Genomic DNA, 16,103 nt, shown 5'->3' with positions numbered 1-16,103 from the left:
CAATGTCTGATGAAAACTGCACCTGCCTTGTGGGCGTTGGTCACATGCATTCTGTAAGAAATGTACGTGATCACAACATTTTCTTTGTTTATACGTTGCGGTCAGGCATGACCTACCAACCGTTGTGCCACCTGGCCACCTTACCCCACCCACGGTCTTAGAACACATGCGGTTGACCCTTTCCTGTATCCTGGAACACATGCGGTCAAGCCACCTGTTGGCAAATGCGTCAGAAAATACGTCAGGTCCACCCCTGGTTCCCCATATCAAGATATTTAAGATCCAACACGACAGTTAGAAGGTAGAACTTTTCTGTGCTGTCCACAGGCCTGTTCTCCAGCCGGCTGCCTATCTGATTTGGGACCTCACAGCCTATTTCAGGTGGTACATCCCCCATTTGGGGATTTTCCTTTATCTCTTAAAGATATCCTTCTTAGCTCTGTATTTTTGATCCACACCCATTCCCTTGCATTTCAGCTTTTAGCAACTAAGTTTTAGAGGATTATTTGTCTTAAATTGAGGTTGCCTCTGGGCACTATGCTTCCCTAGGATAGCTTCTGCTTCCATTTAAGTGTCTCAAACGTATTTTCAAGGTCTTAGCCGTAGCAAACGTAGCCACTCTGAAATGTTTTAGCTACCTAGATCTTTATTCACAGACATAGCTTTATTTCAAACGATTATCTGCAAAAAGAATGCATTGCATGAGCATCTAAACCTGCTGAGGGTTTAAATACGCCATATCATTAATCATTAAGGGATCTCCAACCGATCCATCTTATCATCTATCTTTAGTCAGTATATTGCTTAAAGGTATGTGCTTATGATATTTAAATGCTTTCCCTGGCAGAGTGAAGCCAGGCTTTTGCTGAAGGTTTAGCCTGTATAACGTGAATCCTCTTTTTAGCATGCTGAGTTAATTAAATAAAATGTGCCACTCCAAAATAAATTCCACGGCGTCATCTCACTTCTTTGTTCCTCATTTCAGTAACTGTCGAGTTGGTGCCTGTGATCACCCACGGAAGGTATTTCGCATTCTTGAGGGGCAGTGACCACGCCCTTGGGGCTCTGATCAAAGATCTCCCTTTCTCATCTGGCGCCCAACGTCTCATCGTACCACAGCCTACAGTGGAGGGAGTGCTCCTCCAGGGGCCACCGTCGGGGGTCCGGCAGCACCAGTGCAGACCTCGGGTAAGCCAAGGCTTTTTGTTTTCCTTGCATTTCCTTGGTCACGCCTGGTTGCCTGCGAGTACCGCTGTCGGTTGGCACTGACTGATGCACACCTCGCACCCTACGGCACTCTCTCTGGTCACGATTTTCGAACTCTCTTTCCTTCCTGTGTGGTCCTGCCCTGCTTCGTTCTCTTCTGTTCATAACTTCCTTTTCAATCTTTTATCGCCTGCAGGCTTGCGGGTAGTATTATATTTCTTTGTCATTGTAATATTTTATACTGCTTTAATGGGCCATGAGGACACACAGGAGTAGCCCTGGTGTGTGTAGCCATAATGTGTGTGTCTCACGCCTAGGTGACTATGAGACAGTGCTTTTTGAGGACACACAGGATTAGCCCTGGTGTGTGTAGCCATGATGTGTGTGTCTCACGCCTAGGTGACTGTGAGACAGTGCTTTTTGAGGACACACAGGATTTGCCCTGGTGTGTGTAGCCATGATGTGTGTGTCTCACGACTAGGTGACTGTGAGACAGTGCTTTTTTGAGGACACACAGGATTAGCCCTGGTGTGTGTAGCCATGATATGTGTGTCTCACGACTAGGTGAATGTAGGTGACTTCCTCCTCCATCTAACCCCCCCCACAACCTCCTCCATGGGGGCCGCCTGCCACTATCCCTCTGTTTCGCCTCCTCCTGATCTCTGTCTGCAAGGGTTGGGTGTCTTTTTCATCGGATTCGATCTCCTTTTTCGGCTCTCTGCGCCACTTTTGCACACCCCTCGCCCACCGCCTTTGGTGGTGCCTCGCCCTGCGCACCCCCACCGACCGGCAACACTTTGTAGTATTTGCAGATCTCACTATCCGACAAGCACGCACTTCCTCGCCTGGCTCCTGCATGTTTCTCCGCCTCCCTCCACCTCCCCTCCCTGACTCTCCCGTCCTACCTTCTCCACTACACTTGCACTTCTTTCCTCTACCATTTGCACTCCTTCCTCTACTTTTCCTTTGTCTTTTTTCCTACCACTACTCCCATGCCCCTCTCCCTCTTCCTGCCACTTCCCACATCTCTCTCTCTCCATCCTATCGCCATTAAATACGCGTCGGCTCCTGCGCAGTCCATTTTGGGATCAGGGTGTGCTGGTATGTTTCTATTTTGGGATTGATTTGTCGTTCTTTATTTGTATTCTCATTATTTTCCCTTCTGTTTATGTTTTTTTTTTATCTATTTGTCTCAATGTGCATTGCGTTTTTTGGTTCATCGTCACCCTGTGTGCTTTCCTGCTTCCGTTCTGTGCTCTGCATATCAGCTACTTTCACTGCTTCAGTGCCAGCGCCTTTTTGCTGTTTCATGTGCTTCAGTGCGCGCTCTGTCCGGCACCACAGTCCCTGCATTCCCCAGCACATGCTCCATTGCCCTCTGGTAGTTTCTTTTAATGATCACATAACAAAATTTGCAATAGTCTCTAATGAAAGACCAAATGTTACTTGTATTTGTTGCCGCAGAACTCATTATAGAAAACAAACCAGGTATGTTGATCTCTACAGAAAGAGTGAAAATGAAGATAATTATAAGTGGAAGGATTTTGCCACCTATATATTTCTTGAAAATTGTTTTGAATTGGGTGAAGATCAGCGTATTTGTAAATACTGTTATAATAAGTTAGAGGAAAATAGAATGCCGACCAGAGCTGTACATAATAATTTAGAATTGGATGTTATTCCTGCCGAACTTTCTGAATTAAATACATATGAGTCTATACTCATTCAATGTGTTCATCCGTTCCAGACCATAGTACGTATGGAGCCCAAAACTGGTAAATTACCTCCTTCAGATTTACTGAGAGGTTTAAAAGGAAGAGTTGTCTATTTGCCATGGATTTGAAAAAAAATATGGAAACTATTGATGCGGATAGATTGGAAACTGAACCATTAGTTATTCTGGTTAATGGAGTACCAACAAAGAATAAGAAAATTTGGCAGGAGCTGGTAGATGTACGAAAAGTACAAAGAGCAAATTTATATTTGAAAAGAAATAATAAATGGAATGAAACAATTTATATGGATGAAGATGAAGAAGTTTTACTACCAGACTCAGGAATACCAGCTGGGCAAATTGAAAAAGTAGATAAGTCAAAAGAAGAAGAAATTTATGAACATTTCAGCATACATCCTCTTCATTCAAAAGAAGTTATGGCAAACACTATTGATCTGTTTCAGATGAAAAAAGCACAAGGAACTCCCGTGAGTGTATGGGAGGAGAGCTTGGAAGCTCGTTGTTTTCCCCAGCTGTTTCCTACAGGAAAAGGTGGACGATATGATGAACGTCCAGTACAGATTCCTGCTTCTGAGTATCGGACTACAAGATTATATGCAGAAGATCCCAGATTTCGTCAAAGTATTCCTTATTTGTTCCATCTTTTATTTGAAAGTGACTTGTCAGCACTATCTTATGCAGTAAATCACATTTTGAAAACTGGAGTACATCTACGTAATGTGACTGCAAAGGATTTTATGAACAAAGTGCAACAGCGAGATGATCATTTGGAATCTCAATTGATTAATCTAATGGCTTGTCAGCGTGGGACAAATGAATATTGGTACCGACGCCATGGAGAATTGAAGTGTATGTTACGGAATTTAGGAACTCCTACATGGTTTCTCACCCTAAGCTGTGCTGAGTACGCTTGGGATGATCTTCTGGATTTTCTACGAGAGGCAAATTCAAATATTGAAAACATCCAATACAAGACAGCAGGAGAATTGTTCTCATTGGATCCGGTTAATGTTTGCAGATATTTCAATCATAGATTTGAGGCTATGATGTCCTTCATCTGCAAAAAAAAAAATCCACCTCTTGGAGAAGTTGTGGATTACTTTTGGAGAAAAGAGTACCAAGCAAGAGGTGCTTCTCATATTCATATGCTGTTGTGGATCAAGGATGCCCCAAAATTTGGAACAGATTCTGATGATGCAGTTTTAAGTTTCATCGAAGAATATGCAACATGTGCTATACCTAAAAGCACAGAAGATAAAAATTTAAAAGAGCAAGTTTTACATTTCCAAAGTCATCGGTGTGGAAAATACTGTCGACGAAAGTACAAGAGTAAAGACAAATTCTACACAAAATGTCGATTTGGATTTCCACGACCTGTTCTTTCAAAAGGAAGAGTCAACAGTTTTATGTCAGCTGTGCGACATACTATTACAAGAAAACCGCCTAAAAGTACCTACAACCTAAGAAGAAAAGAAGAGTCAAAATATATAAATGACTACAACCCAGTCATTTTATCCATGTGGAATGCTAACATGGATATTCAGTATGTAGCTGACAATTCTATTGCTGTTGCTCGGTATGTCACATCTTACATCACTAAATCTGAGAAAACGGAATTGAAGGAAATGTGGGAAAAGATTTCTCACGAGAAGACTGTCAGTAAAAAGCTATACAGTTTCAGTTTAAAGATGTTATTGCATCGAGAAATTGGATCCTACGAATGCTCAGATAGGTTATCATCTGCAAGTCTGTACTCCAAATCCAGAAGAATAATTTGGGTAAGTTTAGGCCTTGCAGGAATGCGAAATCGGGTACTGAAATCTGTTGGAGAAATTGAATATTTGGCAGAGAATGACCCGGAAAGTACAGATATTTTGAAATCAAACATGTTGGACACATATTACCCAAAAAGAAGTCGTCATCTTGAGAACATGTGTCTCTATGAAGTGCTGCAGAACTATATTTTTACACGGAAAGCCACAGAAGACATCAACAATGGAAAATATAAAGTCATTGGTGAGGAAGGATGTTTGGTGAAGCAAACAAAAGGAAGTTTGATTAATCACAGGAAGCTGAGTTGCGACACTCCCGACAAAAAGGAATTGTACTACTTAGCACTTTTACAGCTGTTTAAACCATGGCGTTCCGAGGATGAATTACTTGGAGATTTTCACAGCTATGAAGATTCCTTTAATGCATGTAAAGATACGATTGAATGCAGTACTTTCACAAATTATGTGCAAATGTTAAATGAAGAAATTGAACAGGAAGCTACAATTGCAGCTGAAGTAGCTAGAGACAGTTCTCAAGACAGCCAAAGTTCTGGAACGCTCAGTCAAGATCCCTTAGGACAACCAATCGTAGAAAATGAAGCTGCAATAGCAATGACTGAAGTGGAAACAGCTATGAATCAAGCTCAGGAAGATTTAATAGACTTACCAAATTTGGAACAGCAACTGAATGAAGAACAAAAACAAATTTATGAAGAAGTCACAAAAAAAATTGATCATGGATTCCTACATGAAAAGAAAGAGTGCTCATGTGCATCATTTGAACCAATCAGGATGTATGTGAGTGGATAAGCTGGAACTGGGAAAGGTTTCTTAATTAAAGTCATCCGAAGCTACCTACAGCAAAAAACAGATTCAACTTTGTCTTGTGTTGTTACTGCTCCAACTGGGTTAGCAGCATATAACATAAAAGGAATTACCTTACATCGCTTGCTAATGTTACCAGCGGAGCATGAGAACAAAATAGAATATCACAAGCTAACAGGAGAAGCATGCTTCGAAGTTTCAAGAGTGTTGAAGAAGATGCAAGTTCTCATTATTGATGAGGTAAGCATGGTATCAAACTTAATGATTGCCTTTGTGCATTTAAGAATGCAGCAAATTCTAAAGAGAGACTATGACGTGTTATTTGGAGGAAAACATGTTATAGTTTTTGGGGATCTTCTGCAGCTCACTCCAGTTAAAGGACAACCAGTGTTTAATACTGTGACACAAGAAGACACAAAGAAGTTATTAGGAAGTATTGGTAATGCGAATATTTGGTCATTCTTTGAGTACAAAGAACTCACTACCAATATAAGGCAAACAAACGATGAAGATTATGCAAGTATTCTGAAAGATATCAGAATTGGACTACTCACAGAAGTTGGCAGAGAAGCATTACAGAGTCGGTTGCTACATAATTTATTTCCACATGAAGAAATAGTTGCAGAGAAAATATACCAGAACATTGCAGAAAAAAATACTGTAATCTGCTTAATGCCAACACTACGTGAATGCTCGATATTCAATGAGGAACTTTTGAAATTGGAAAAGGAAGAGATTAAGAAAATGAAAGCAGTGGACAAAATTCAGCATGAAGGAATTACTATTACATTAACAGGAACATTGAAAAATAAATTGGATTCTCTAGAGAAGAACATTTCGAAAACAGCTGGATTAGAAAAAAATCTTTATGTTTGTATGAACTGTTGAGTATTTTTAAGAAGAAATTTGGATGTAGAAAAAGGTTTAGTGAATGGAGCTATGAGTAAAGTAGTGGGTTTTGTGAAATACCAGAAAAAAGATGGAATTGAATTTTTAAAAATAAAATTTGATCAGATTAAAGAGGTTAAAGACATTTGTCGTTGTTTAGTTCGTTTCCTGCTTGTGAAAGACTAAAATGTACGTAGGAAGCAGTTTCCGTTTTCTCTAGCATATGCTGTAACTATTCACAAATCTCAAGGATTAACTGTAGATAGTGCTTTTGTAAACATTGGTTCTACTGTGTTCAAAGAAGGTATGGCATATGTTGCTTTGTCACAAGTGAAAACATTATCTGGTCTATTCATGATAGACTTTGATGACTCAAAAGTTAGTGCTGATGCAAATTGTGTAAAGGAGTATAATAGATTAAGAAGAACCCATGCTCCTCATTTAGGTCAGTATCCTGTGTTTGAAAAACGTGTTGTTTGTCGGAAAAAGAGAATTGAGAATATCTGTAATGAGGATGTACAGAAAAGAAAACAAAAGGAGAGTGATGTGATTGCAAGCAAAAAGAAAAAGGACAGTGTTCAAGAGGTTGTTGGTTGTCATTTTGAAAATAGCTCTGGTGTCAACTGCTACGCTAATGTAGTGCTGAATGTTGTATTTTATCTTGAAAGTTTGCAAGAGCAGATAATACTAAATCATGAAAAAAGATTTTGTTCTCTGCTGAGTTTTCTTTTTGAGAAGCTGAGTAATGGTAAAACTAAAATAGAAAGTGCTTCTGATGTTAGAAAACTTTTAGATGTATGTTCAGGAAGTACACAGTTTACTCAAAATGTCCAGCAAGATACACAGGAATTCTTGATGTATATCCTTATGGTACTGGAAGAAGAAGGGGTAGAAATAGAAAATATGTTTGGTCTCTCTTATAAATGGGAACATAGTTGTGAAAACTGTTTCAAGACATGCAGCTCTAATGTTGATTCAGAAAGGTTCATATATTTAACATTACCAGAGAGTCAATCAGTCACTTTTAGTAAATTAGTTAAAGATGCCAATCACAGCATGGAATGTTCTAAATGTAAATCAGACATGTTTTCAACGTTATTTTTAAGGAAATATGGACAGTATGTAATTTTAATGATGCAACGTTGTAGAGCTGATGGTTCAAAATTGGACACTTTAATAAAGAAGTTTACGGGACATCAATTATCAATATCAGGAAAAACTTTTGTTGCAGTTGCAAAAATTTTCCATGATGGACCTTCGATAACTTCTGGTCATTACACAGTTTATCTTAAATGTGAAAAAGGCTGGACACTGTGTAATGATTCTCAATTTATTTTCAAGCAACGTTTGCCTGCAGAATTACCAAATTCCTATTTAATTTTTCTAAAACCAAAATTTTGGATAAAAATTGCAACATCTGAACAAATAATTTTTGCGATTTTATTGGATTACCATTGGATATTTCATCAAAAAAGAATTTAAAAATTACCATTTGGCCTCATGGAAAGGTAAAAATTTCTCTTGTGGACTTCTTTGACAGATATTATTGTGGTGTATGTGCTTAAGCAACAAGATTTACAGACGATATTTATTGAAAATAGTTATTGTTTTTAGATGATGTTTTTCTTAAATATGTTACTTTTCTATAAAGGTATGTTTTACTGAGAAGAGATTCAGGGCTTTTTTGAAACAATCTTTCAGATTGGTAATTTTTTTGCCCGCTGTTAAGTGATGAATGCAATTGGTTTCACGATTTACAGTGAAATTCAATATATTCTGAAAACAGCAAAAAAAGGGCAAAATATTGTTTTTTTTAAATAAGAAAATACGTGTACTGTATTGTAAAATGTATTGTTAAATATTAATACTTTTTTTCTTTTTTTACAGATTGAGAAAGAAAATTTAGAAAAATTAATACTTTTTTCTAGCAATTAAAAAAAAACAAGTTATTGATAATTAAGTTATTTTGTTGGTCAGGTAAGTTTGAAATATCTGTATTTATCACACATTTACTTTTGTACTCCCTTGTTTTCACTTCTCCTCACTCTGCTTTTCTCATTTCCATTGTGGTCCCTCAAGTACATTGAAGGGTGAAATAAATATTATTTTTTTAAAAGGTGCGCGTACCGTACGCGCACGGTAAAAAATTTTTTTAAAAGAAACTGATAAAAAAAAAATCAAAAATTGTGAGGTAGGGTGGCTCTTAAAAGAGCCCTTGTGTTAATACAGGGACAGAGGAAAGAAAGAATGGGATTATTAAAAGGTACCGCACTTGTGCTGCTCAATCTTATTGTCTCTTAGAGGAATACTAGATTCCCCCATAGCAATAAGAGAGTAACAAGTGTTGCACCTTATATGTAATCTCTGAAACCGAGGGTGGATGTCCAGAGGAGCAGAAGAGGGTGATGCTCCCACCGCAGAGGAAGTGCTCGGCTGAGCTGCCGAAGATGTATTCGGCTGAGCTTCTGCTGATGTGCTCGGGTGACTTACTGGAGGGTTTGCTTCAGTATGTCGAGCAAAAGTCCTGGGATGTACATCCCTAATGTGTCTAAACATAGAGAAATTTCCAAAGGAATACTTCTTCCTTGGATTACCTCTAGATAAGACACGCTCACAAAGTGAGCAGGTGACTAATGGAGCATTGACTTTTTTCTGCCCCTCTGGAAATGTGAAATATTCCCAGACAAAAGAATTCTTCTGTTTCCTCCTTCTCTGTCTAATAATGCTGTCCTGTTCACTCCCAGAAGAGGACTGCTGCTCTGCCATTGTATCCCAAAGACAATTCAGCTCCTTCTCCTAGGGAATCACAAGCAGTAATGAGGGGAATGGGTGTGGTGTTGGAAGTTTCTGGAAATGAAACAAGTTTAAACCAATGAAAAGTGTTGTTTCTGGATCACATGACCTACCGTGCGCGCTCCGTACGCTTACCGTACGCGCACGGTAAAAGTACGCATGCGCGTACGTAAGACACGCGCGCATGTGCATTAGAGACACGCACGCATGCACGTACGGCGGTTCCGCGTAACGTGCGCGCGCGCGCGCGTAGGGAGCAGGCCCTTACGCGTCGCACAGGAAGTACGGACGCGTACGTAAATTGCGTACGCATGCGCACACGGAGCATAAATATTACGTACGCGCACCGTACATAAAGCGTACCGTGCGCGTACTGTAAGCTTAGCGTACGCGCACGGTAAAAAATCCTAAAAAAAAATAAAAAAATAAATAAAGGTTTGTAGAAGATATTAACTATGTTATTCAACTATACCTCACCATTTATTTCAAAAAGGTGAACCTTTCTATATTGCAGGATACAGTAAATCAATGATTATATACATAGGTAGCATATTGTTTAAAAAAAAAAAGAAAAAAAAAGGATTTAAAAAACCTTACAAATTCACTTAAAAAACCATAGGTTTCACACACGTTATAGTTAGGAATTAGCATTTTAAAAACCTTGCAAATTCACTGAAAAAACCATAGGTTTCACACACGTTATAGTTAGGAATTAGCATTTAAAAAACCTTGCAAATTCACTGAAAAAACCAGAGGTTTTACACATGTTATAGTTAGCTGGACATTTCACTCGTACAAAACCATTGAAATTTCCCCGTTATAGTTAGTTCAGCTAACTATAACTCACACGCCCGCAATCCACTGCTGATGACGTCACATATTACATCACTCATGACATGGTCAGTGACATCACTCATGACATCACTGATGACATCACTGATGACATCATCCATGTGATAAATTACCACCTCTTCTCACACCCTAATATAACCTTTGATATACCGACTCAAAATTTCAAAGTTCCATTCTCAAAACCATACATACAGCAATACCAATAACTGCATACCCACTTATTAACGTTTAGGTCTTCATACACCTCCACACACTCACCTGTACAGTCACTCATACTTACAGTCACTCCATACAAAGCTATCATATGAATTTATACACCTATATAGACACTCACACACTACCAATCATCCATAGAGGTACTCTCACACCTACTCAGTCATGCAAATAATCACACTCCCATTTACTCACCTATGCGGTTATACACACTCAAGTTCACTTACTCACAAAAATAGTATCACATTCTTACGCTCTATTAGAATCATTGACACAAGCACACACTCATCCATACAGTGACTCTCACAATCACACACTCTCACATCTACCCACTTATATACTCTTACACACATATATACTGCCTTTCACATATGTAGTTAGTCACAAATGTACTACTGAGATATACATTCAATCCATAACACACCCATACATACACTCACTCAACCATACAGTCCATCACAGATGCACTTTTAAAACCATGCACCCATAGAATCACCCACTCACACATCTATGCATAGAGTCACACACACCCTACCCACACAAACACTCAGGAACCCATACAGACACTGAGACAAGCAATCAATAACTCATATAGACACTTATATAGGTATTCACAAAACCATGCCGCCACTTATACACCAACACACAGACACATATAAACATTTATACAGTTTAGTCACTAGTCTGCAGTACGATACAGTTAAACGACTCACTTATAGAGTCAGTTACGCACCACAGAAACTCATCCATTTACACACTTATACACCCACTCATTCTTCAACAGGCCTTTCCCTATATATATAAAACATATTTAAACTTTTAAGAAAATCACACATTCACTGGATGATGTCATCAGTGATGTCATCAGTGATGTCATTTAAGATGTCATCAGTGATGTCATGAGTGATGTCACTGACCATGTCATGAGTGATGTAATATGTGACGTCATCAGCAGTGGATTGCGGGCGCGTGAGTTATAGTTAGCTGAACTAACTATAACGGGGAAATTTCAATGGTTTTGTACGAGTGAAATGTCCAGCTAACTATAACATGTGTGAAACCTCTGGTTTTTTCAGTGAATATATATATATATATATATATATATATATATATATATATATATATATCCCTGTAGTTTCGCCACATCAACAATCCAAAAAGACGAATGCAGACCCAAGATAAGTGCAATGCAGGTTTATTCAGAAAATGCCCGCACCTCCGCCATTTCGCGTTTCAGCCTCAACGAGGCCTTGATCACATGACACCTTATATATATTACCGCCGGTAGTCAGTTATAGTTAGGACATTGTATCTATTCGAAAAACGTTTTTTCTTTTGCCAATATCTTTGGCGCCGTTTGACGAATCTTCGTGAAATTTTCAAAATGAATGGACCACTCACTTCAGCTGCTGTGTTGGAAGTTTCAGGGTGATCCGTCAAGGGGGGGCGAGAAAGGGGGGTCCAAAATGTGTTTTTTCCATGTTAATTTCAAGAGGAAACTTTAGACACGGCTACAGCCCGAACTGCCGAACAGAATTAAACCAAATTTGGCAAAAAGGTAGCTCTTCGTTCAGAAAGCACTCTTTAAATGGTGTAAATCCGTTCAGTAGTTTCTGAGAAATTTAAACATTTCTCAGATATACAAATATGGCCGCGGAGGTTTCGCGAACCCTCCCGATCTCGAGCCTGCAGGAAGTGTTGGCAGCCATCTGGTGACTCAGTTGAACTGAGTCACAAGGAAAATGGTTCAAAAACACACACAATCAGGAAAAGAGAGCAGGGTAGAAACACCCCCAGGCCTGCTCAGGGGGTCCCACAGGGACCCAGAGGGCCAAAAATGCATTTATTTTTATTTAAGGGGAGATTCACACTGGGTGCACGAATACAGGTGACTTTTTTTTTTCAACGCGCGCTTAGTGTTCTTTAAGCCCCCAGGTGAGCCAGGTCCCGGGGGCATTTATCTAAATAGATGCTGGGGCCCGAGCGGTCCCTCCCGATGTCAAGCCTGCGATCTGATTGGCTGGCAACACTTCAAACCAGGAATTGTTGACAGCCATCTTGTGACTCGGTTGAACTGAGTCACAAGACAAAAGGTGAAAAAAGGATAAAAAGAAGAAAAGGGGGCAGGGTAGAAACACTGACCCCTTGGCCTACTCAGGAGGTCCCACAGGGAACCCCAGTGCCAACAACGCATAATGGCTGTGCACTGCCTGATTGCAGTACCGGCTCAGTAACAGTTGAGGCACCACTCAGGTGGCCGCCGGTCGCTGACGCCGGTGGGTGCAATAGAAGTAGTTTCATTATGCTGCATAGTGCGAGCAGCGGTGGGAGCTGGCTGCGCTGTTTGAAAGTTATGGACTGCAGTGTACCGCCCACTAACACTGTGCAGCCCACCTGTAGGTGTGTCTCTGTATGACATGTGAGTCTGTCTTTTTTGTGTGACTAGCTAAATCAAAAAGACTCTCCAGACATCAGTGCAGATGCCACACCGGTGTGTTGGGTGATTGGTTACTGTAGGAAACCGCCTCTCGGTACAGCGTACTAAAATGAAGTACATGATGTAGAGAGTATGCAAGAGATCTCCAAAAGGCAGGTGGAGGCAAAAGTAGATACTACTAACTCTCTTTTTGTGGTAGTGTGGGTGAACATTTAGGGTTATCAGGGGATAGTGTTTAGCATTTGTTGTACTCACAGAGGCAATAAATGAGACACACACTCAAGAATAAATCCAAGACCAATTTGTAAAAATAATATCGATTTTTATATAATTTTTAAGACCATAAACACAGATCTAGAGTGAGTACTTTCAGAGATACGATTTTGCAAAGTCCAATAAATATATCGCTTCTATGCGCAAATATGCACTTTAGAAAACATTGGGGAAAAATGCAGAGAAATTCAGGCAATGCTTTCATGTAGTTCACCTTCTCATTTTAGGTTGATGACGGGATTAGTTCCAAAGTTACAGCAGGGGAACCTCGGGAGCGTCCGGGATCTGCCGGGAGGAGAGGTGCTGAGGTTTTACAAGCTGGTGCACAAAGACGAAGGGGGCCACTTGAAAAAGCATGGCACAGAGGGACTTGCAGGTAAGTATGGTGGGTGTCCTTAGAGGGAGGAGGTTGCAAGGGCCTGGGGACCATGGGAGCAGGAAGACAAAAGAGGTACGGTGTTCCTGGGTGGCAAGTTGGCCACCTGGTGAGTACTCAGAGTGGTGGGGAGGTGGGAAATACCTCCTTTCGAAACTTGGACCCTCACACACCCAGCAAGCTAGGTGTCATGCTTCATCATATGGGTCTGCTCCTCGTCGAGCCGGCGCTGCAATGCTCGACGGGCACCCTTAAAGGGGCTATTTATCGGAGATCTTTTGTTCCTTGCCGTAAAGGTGCCGTGGGTGTGGGGGCCTGGTAAGATGTAGATGTGGTGTGTGGGTAAAACAGGTAAGGGAATCCTTTATAATTATTTTTATTCTGGAGAGGTCACAACCTGATTAAAAAGTAAAAGGAAAAACGAGGGCGACTATTTTGTTTTAATCTGACAAAAATTACGTTCTACCCCTTAGTGGTCAACATGTTTCTCGCCTATAAAATGTCTCTAATAGATCAGTTGGCGATTCCTCAGGACCTAGTGAAAACTATCTACAGTGTGTGGTGTAGTTCTACATACCACTTCTTCTCTCTGTAGGATGTTCCCCCGGAGAAAAGCAGCCAACCTAGAGTACAAACATAAAGGATCAAAAAACCAAATAGAGATATTGGTACACGGTCCTATTAATTCCAGTGGGTGTATTTCACCGTACAAAACCTCTTTGAATCTATACAAGTGATAAAAACAACGTGATTTCATGCATATCACATTCTAAGTGTGCCTTAATTTGTATTTAGAATATAAAAACCTCTGTGTAACCAGTTAGAGTAATTGAACATCATGGTGAGTATGTATCAGCTCACCTCTTAAGGATTCAAGTGCGGCTTCATCAGACCGCAGCTGAGTATATGGACACTCAACGTAGTGTCGCTGTTTAGCAAAAGGAAACAACAAACAACAAGTATGTTGGGTGTGGGCTTGCAGGCACAATGTTTAGTTGCAAAGGCCATGACTCTAGAGCATTAAAAGTGAAAGTGGGCATGGTTCAGGTTAAAGTAAGCCCATAGTCGTGAAATTGGTATCATTGACAAGGTTATTCAACAGACTCAAAAGGGCCCCAGACCGGCCTGCATAGCTGCTGGGGCCTTCACCATGCGCTCCGACATTATGCCAATCATGCGGTGTGTTAAGAGCACCTACAGCACCCAAGCTATGTCTTAGTGCAGAGCTCTACAGAACATCAGAGTCAGCGTACCCTTCCCAAAGACCAGCGGTAACTTCTCAGCAATTCCCAGCACCTCTTACATCTCTTAAAAGCTTGTGACCAAGCATAGTCTCAATGTGTAATCCATACTCACCTGCTCCCGCTCAGAGCAGTCCGGCTCACCTACCCGCTCTGCTGCATCAGGAAGGAAAAGACAGCTTGCCGGTTCCTCTCTTAAATACCCTCTCCTGGTGCCGTTAAGCATGGTAAATCAGCCGCACCATTGTGTGTGGTGTGATGGCGTCGGCATGACGTCATCTACAGTGTAACCATGGAGGCCATCTTTGAATGTGGTGAAAGTCTATAGTTCCGGCTATTACCTTGCTGTGGATGCGCATCAAAGGCTTCAAATTTGGCATTGAGTGGCGCGGTTTTATCAACAATGTGAACGAGAATATATACAGTGCAAAAGCGCTCACGTCACTGCTCTAAATTCGTGCATAAGTTGCTGGCGACTGCCGATTGGGTGATTCGTATGTCGGCCATCTTAGAGTGTAGTATTGTACTCTATTGTTAGTTATTAGATATATCGTCCTAACATAGCCTAATCTCCATATCTGACTAGCCTGATGTCGATATCATGTGGCAGAGATGTATTAAGAGGTGAGAGACTAGCGTGGAGTCCTAAGCTGATATACTCATTCGTTAAAGTTGTGGACAATGGTTGTATATATCAGATTAATTAATGGTGCTCCAGGGTATGGCGTCATTCAGGCCATCATTTGCTAAGTCAAGACGGAACACCCACCTTTGTTCAATCCTGAACAAAGGAGTCTGTGTTATTTGTTGGTGGGATTCTAGGATGACCCAGCGTAGACTCTCTGGGGGATGTCCAAGTTCAGAGAAGTGGGTGTATAGTTTGGTGGTAGTTTTATGGCAACAAATATTGCTCTTGTGCTCAGTGATTCTGACCTTAACGGGCCTCATGGTCATGCCAACATACCTCTTGTCACAAGGGCAGGTCAGCATGTACACACAACGTGGGGTGTTACACTTAGTGTGTTTGATTAATGTCCATGTAAATGTGTCTGATAGAACCAATTGTTTAGTGTGTCTGGTCTGTGGGCACACGGTACAAGAGCCGCAGGGATAGTGTCCTGTCATGGGTGGGAGATCCCCCAGTTGCCTCTGGTTAGGGATGTTGCTCTTCTTGGGTCTAGTGTGCACCAACATATCTTTCAAATTGTTGGTACGTTTAAACGCAAACCTTAGTTTGGGTATTGACAGTGTACCCGTGTTCAGAATTGCCAGTGTTTGTTCACTGCCTTCTTTATTAGATTGGATCTAGGTGTGTACGTGGTCACACAGGTCAAAATGTCAGTGGGTTCTTTCTCATGTACCTCTAGGAGGCTTTCACGATTATTGTTTCTTGCTCGTTTCATGGGAGAGTGAACCTGTTTCTTAGGGTATTGTCTCTTCAGCAGATTGTCAGCCACTATCTCTGCTTCAATTTTGTAGTCATCTGTGGAAC

The sequence above is a fragment of the Triturus cristatus genome, chromosome 2_1 (assembly GCF_964204655.1).
Source record: "Triturus cristatus chromosome 2_1, aTriCri1.1, whole genome shotgun sequence".
NCBI classification, from domain to species: Eukaryota; Metazoa; Chordata; class Amphibia; order Caudata; family Salamandridae; genus Triturus; species Triturus cristatus.
This window is presented reverse-complemented; position numbering follows the sequence as displayed.